Raw genomic sequence first — 6,539 nt, forward strand, 5'->3', positions numbered from 1 at the left:
AGTAAAACCTAGAACACCGTTGAAGGCCAGACTAGTGGTAAATCAAGTTGGAATTTTATTTTATTACCTACTTAGACTTCACATTGTAACTAATTAACACTAATTAGTAACTTCGATTACACAACTTGTAATAAATTGATTCGTGATAAATGAGAAAATTAAGAATCAAGACGCTCACCTTAATAAATACCAAAAACACTTGTTTGAATTTAAATTTGGAACACTAGTTTTCTCGTACCTCTACCACAACTACAACACTGTTGACTAATACCTTGTTGCAACTAAACTGGTATTGGAATGATTGCAATATGTGTGATACTATAATCCGTGTGGACTTTGTAACTAGTCGAAGAGTTTACAATTTTTTGTACACACACAGTACCGTGACAGTCCTTTCACAACAAACAAATTGACCTTTGATATGGACCAAAGAGTAACTAGGAATGTAGTTAACGTCAGTAAAGATGCAGGCGATTTCTATATTTTGCCCCCGACAACATACTATTGCGTAAAGTTGACTTTCGATTACACAAACTACGTCACCAGATGTCACTATAAAATTCATATAATTTTAGTGGCATTAATATTAAAATAAAAATAAGTACGAATTAATATTTTTAATTATTATAATTTTCAATTAATTTTGCGAAAAAATAAGAGTTTTGTTCAAATGTGATTTAATTATGCTGGCAACACTTGCATAACCGCCAAGACCATAGAGGTACAATCATAATTATATAGATGAAATGGGCGAGGAGTCAGTTGACCGAACGAGATGCACTTATAGAACTTTTAGTATGGAGTAGCAGAGAAAGCGCTTTTGAAATAACCCGACCAAATTACGTAGGTTATGTTTGGTAGGTTGTCAGGAACGTCAAAAAGTGTTTTTAATTTGGTCGCATCACGTATGTTCTGTCCCTCACGGGCGCACGCGTATAGCTCATTTAAGTATATAATACTAGGTATATGGCCAAGACATGCAATTTTTTAGCTGTCACTGGAAGAGCGTAAATTAAAAATATTTTAGTGATGGTTGAGCCATTTTCTTCGTTATGGTTTGGTTATGGTGCTGGAGGAAATTAGATTATAGCCCGAATGAAAACACATGCATGCCCTGCCCTGCCATGCCCTGTTGTGAAAACCTCCAGAAAGTGCGTTGAGTTCTGTGTTATTTTGTGCAATATGGACGCTATTTTAGAGTAAATTTATTTCGTGATAGGTATCTAATAAGTACCTACTTTTGATAAGGCACGCCACTATCGATAAATCTGCTACAATGCCTAGACTATGTGCTTGTATTGTGCGTAGTAAATTATTCATATTTTCTTATTAACATGTATTTTCTTGTGTGTGAATGCTTTTTCACCACACTCGCTTTCTTTTCTATTGTTTACCTAAAATTGTACTTTCCTAGCGAATAGCGATAATGTGATGTAAAACATGTATGCAATAAACATATTGAATTTAATATTCTGTTTTTTTCTTTATTCCATTATTGATAACATTAACCTTTTCCACATAATGTTAGGTCTACTTGGGCGGTTTACAAGTACATTTTTTGTTTGATTTCTTGTAAATAATTAAAGGTTTTTGTTACAAGAAACCAAACAAAAAATGGACTTGTAAACCGCCCGAGTAGACCTAATATTATGTGGAACGAAAGTACACGTATGGATGCATATGTAGTTGTGCACGCACACAAACATACTTAGTATCGGCGGAGAATCAGAGATGGCTCTTTCAAATGAGTTTCCATAAAATGCTTCAAGAGGGCTCTCTTTACGGGGGGGGACACTAGAAATGTAGTTAACGTCAGTAAAGATGCAGGCGATTTCTATATTTTGCCCCCGACAACATACTATTGCGTAAAGTTGACTTCCGATTACACAAACTACGTCACCAGATGGCACTATAAAATTCATATAATTTTAGTGGCATTAATATTAAAATTAAAATAAGTACGAATTAATATTTTTAATTATTATAATTTTCAATTAATTTCACGAAAAAATAAGAATTTTGTTAAAATGTGATTTAATTATACTGTTTGTTTATGCTGGCAACACTTGCATAACCGCCAAGACCATAGATTGGCTTAAAGGTCTCGTAACCAGGCCATAAAATTAAAAAAAAAAAAACAAACAAGACCATAGAGGTACAATCATATATAGATGAAATGGGCGAGGAGCCAGTTGACCGAACAAGATGCACTTATGGAACTTTTAGTATGAGTAGCAGAGAACGCGCTTTTGAAATAACCCGACCAAATTACGTAGGTTATGTTTGGTAGGTTGTCAGGAACGTCAAAACGTGTTTTTAATTTGGTCGCATTACGTATGTTCTGTCCCTCACGGACGCACGCGTATAGCTCATCTAAGTATATAATACTAGGTGTATGGCCAAGACATGCAATTTTTTAGCTGTCACTGTAAGAGCGTAAATTAAAAATATTTTAGTGATGGTTGAGCCATTTTCTTCGTTATGGTTTGGTTATGGTGCTGGAGGAAATTAGATTAAAGCCCGAATGAAAACACATGCCTGCCCTGCCCTGCCATGCCCTGTTGTGAAAACCTCCAGAAAGTGCGTTGAGTTCTGTGTTATTTTGTGCAATATGGACGCTATTTTAGAGTAAATTTATTTCGTGGTAGGTATCTAATAAGTACCTACTTTTGATAAGTTACGCCACTATCGATAAATCTGCTACAATGCCTAGACTATGTGCTTGTATTGTGCATAGTAAATTATTCAAATTTTCTTTTTAACATGTATTTTCTTGTGTGTGAATGCTTTTTCACCACACTCGCTTTCTTTTCTATTGTTTACCTAAAATTGTACTTTCCTAGCGAATAGCGATAATGTGATGTAAAACATGTATGCAATAAACATATTGAATTTAATATTCTGTTTTTTTCTTTATTCCATTATTGATAACATTAACCTTTTCCACATAATGTTAGGTCTACTTGGGCGGTTTACAAGTACATTTTTTGTTTGATTTCTTGTAAACAATGAAAGGTTTTTGTTACAAGAAACCAAACAAAAAATGGACTTGTAAACCGCCCAAGTAGACCTAATATTATGTAGAACGAAAGTACACATATGGATGCATATGTAGTTGTGCACGCACACAAACATACTTAGTTGCGGCGGAGAATCAGAGATGGTGCGTTCAAATGAGTTTCCATAAAATGCTTCAAGAGGGCTCTCTTTACCTATATACTTACTTTACTCTTTGATTCCTAGTGTCCCCCCCCTGATATGGACGACCAAATAAAACGCATCTGACATCTGTCAAAGTCGCACTTCGAGGTGGCGCTAGTGAAGCGCTTATATATGTGAGTACGAACGAGAGGTCCGATTAGTTTCATTAGTTCCAAATCAAGCTTATCCGTTACAGCATCTTTATCATCTCTTTATCGCTTAAATTACATGTCAAGATAGAATAATTTACGGAGCGATAGGTCAGTAATTTCGCTTTTTAATTTAATTTTAGAATAAGTATTTAAGTACTTATTCATAATATTCTTCCTATAATTATCTTAGAGTATCTATAGAGTCCTACCATCAGAAAATATTCAATGTAATTTGTGAAATACAAAGTATACAAACCTACCTATAGTAAAGTCGAAGGTGCCTAATAAGTATTATATTAGATGCAAAAGGGAAAATAAAATAAACATAAACGTATTATTGTTTTATTACAAGATGGAGTGAGTTAATACAAACATAAATCAGACTTGGAATATAATAATCATTTCAGAGTTTACAAGTTTCCATTCACATGTTACTTAAAAAATAAAATTAAACAAAAAAATAATTAAAAATATAATTAAAAAAAAACAACCAAAATAACTACATTTTAATTCTTTTTTTAAAAAAAGGGAACCGGCATCAAAAAATCAACCCACTGAAAAGCACAAAATAATTTTTATATACCCCAGCCCTATCCTTGTTCAGTCCCTATACCGTCGTTAAGCAAATTTCTGCCAAAAAGTAGTTAATACCTAATAATAAGAAAATTAATAGCCATCCGGGTAATTACTTAGTTTTTGAAGGCGGTGCCAAACCAACAAAAATATTCTTTGCTGCCAAACAGAATAAAAAACGAATAGTTAGTAAGTACCTAATGCAAGAACTAAGTTAGTAAGACTCTAAAATTTTGGTTTGGCACCGACTTCAAAAACTAAGTAATTACCCGGATGGCTATTAATTTTCTTATTATTAGGTATTAACTACTTTTTGGCAGAAATTTGCTTAACGACGGTATAGGGACTGAACAAGGATAGGGCTGGGGTATATAAAAATTATTTTGTGCTTTTCAGTGGGTTGATTTTTTGAAGGCGGTTCCCTTTTTTTAAAAAAAGAATTAAAATGTAGTTATTTTGGTTGTTTTTTTTTTAATTATATTTTTAATTATTTTTTTGTTTAATTTTATTTTTATTTTTTACTTTTTAGTGATAGGTTCATTCTTCATTTATTTTAGGTTTTGAGCTAAAATATGAGTTTGTTTCCTATAGTTATTAAAGCGGTTAGAAAAAAAAAGTCGATCGACCCATACCTAGGTGTCTCTAGGTAACTCTGCAACATAGGCACACGACGACGAGTCGGTTAACCAAAACAGTAGGTGCCTATGGTTTACCAAACCTGAGTTCCATTAGGTACAGTCAGGGTTCAGCATCAGCTCTATCTTGGGTACTGCTCACCCAAGTGCTCATCAAGGCGTGTCGGATGACAAAAACAGATTGTGTCTATGTTGCACCAAACCTGAGTTCCACTAGGTGCAGCCAAGGTTCAACATCAGCTCTATCTTGGGTACTACTCACCCAAGTGCTCATCAAGGGGTGTCAGATGACCAAAACAGCGTGGGCCTATGTTGCACCAAACCTGAGTTCCACTAGGTACATCCAGGATTTAGCATCAGCTCTATCTTGGGTACTGCTCTCCCAAGTTCTCATCAAGGGGTGTCGGATGACCAAAACAGCGTGTGCGTATGTTGCACCAAACCTGAGGTCCACTAGGTACATCCAGGGTTCAGCATCAGCTCTATCTTGGGTACTGCTCACCCAAGTGCTCATCAAGGGGTGTCGGATGACCAAAACAGCGTGTGCGTATGTTGCACCAAACCTGAGTTCCACTAGGTACATCCAGGGTTCAGCATCAGCTCTATCTTGGGTACTGCTCTCCCAAGTGCTCATCAAGGCGTGTCCGATGACCAAAACAGCGTGGGCCTATGTTGTACCAAACCTGAGTTCCACTAGGTACAGCCAGGGTTCAGCATCAGCTCAGATCTATGTATACTAAAACCTTCTCCAAAATGTAACAAACACTTTTCTGAAAACCGCATCAAAATCGGTTCAGCCAAACGCGAGATAATCGCGAACAAATATACATACATACATACATACATACATACATACATACATACATACATACGGGTCAAACTGAGAACCTCCTTTTTTTTTGAAGTCGGTTAAATATAATGCGATGAAGGCGCTGTTCACTTTTAACGACAGATGAGAAATTCTCATCGTGTCAACGTCACGAGCTACACCCCTTTCACTCGGTTGTCAAAAACTGACAGCTGACCGGGACGCGAGAAAATTATCGAGATGAGAGCATGATATTGATAATGTCGGGAATCGGGATGTCTAGTACTGTCAGCACCAAAAACATATATAGTGACGGCCAAAGTGGCCAATATATCACACCTTTGTTATACCAAAGTGGCCAAATAAGTATATCACACCATAGAAATAAGGATGTGTTCCGATATATATTTGGCCACTGTGGCCGTTAATATAGTCGCGTTTGTCTACGTGACAGCGTGATAATGACTGTCCGTCTCTTTCAATCACGTGTCACGTGGTGTTAAAGAGTGATATTTTATCATTAAAGCCATCCATAAGACGCCTGCAGGATGTAGTAGGTGTATTCGGGTAATTTCGAATGTCGGATACTTCTGAAAAGGGACTCTTATTACAATGGAATTTTGGTTGATTTTCATCAGATTTACGGAATTATCTGTTATACGAAATTACCCGAATACACCCTATTAAAGATGGTAGAGCAGGGCCTTCTATAAAAGTACTTAACGGCTGAGTTCATAACATATAACATTGAAATTATTTAATATGTATTCGTACTGCCGGGCCTTAAAATAAAAGGAACATGAAATGTCTACATTTGTGAAGCATTAATATTATTAGTAAACGTATTATGTACTTACCATACTTAGGTACATGAATAAAAAATCATATAGGTACACACAAAAGAAAAAAAAACTGAGTACTTAGTTTTGACAATGCACAACGTAACTTGAAATTTTAAACTTTATCGTATTATTAGCGCCAAACTAGAATTTTAAACTGTAAGAAAGAGCCCGCGTAAAAGTAAAAAAAAAAAGTATTATTCATGTGAATTAGGTAGTGATGTAGTAAAGTTTATGCTATTGCTAGCTATTGCTAATAAATGCTATGATTTTTTTTTTCGTATTCTGAAAAATCTAATGATGTTAAGATTTAGAAATAGTATTCGAAACT

The 6,539-nt window shown here is 35.3% G+C and overlaps 1 long non-coding RNA gene across 1 annotated transcript in view; it reads right to left on the reverse strand.

Moving 5' to 3' along the window:
* Positions 1-6,539, reverse strand: part of LOC134653613 (uncharacterized) — a 381,090-nt gene that overhangs the window by 298,905 nt on the left and 75,646 nt on the right. The gene's annotated exons all lie outside the window — the stretch shown is intronic.

This window comes from Cydia amplana, chromosome 13 (genome assembly GCF_948474715.1).
Source record: "Cydia amplana chromosome 13, ilCydAmpl1.1, whole genome shotgun sequence".
Lineage (NCBI taxonomy): Eukaryota > Metazoa > Arthropoda > Insecta > Lepidoptera > Tortricidae > Cydia > Cydia amplana.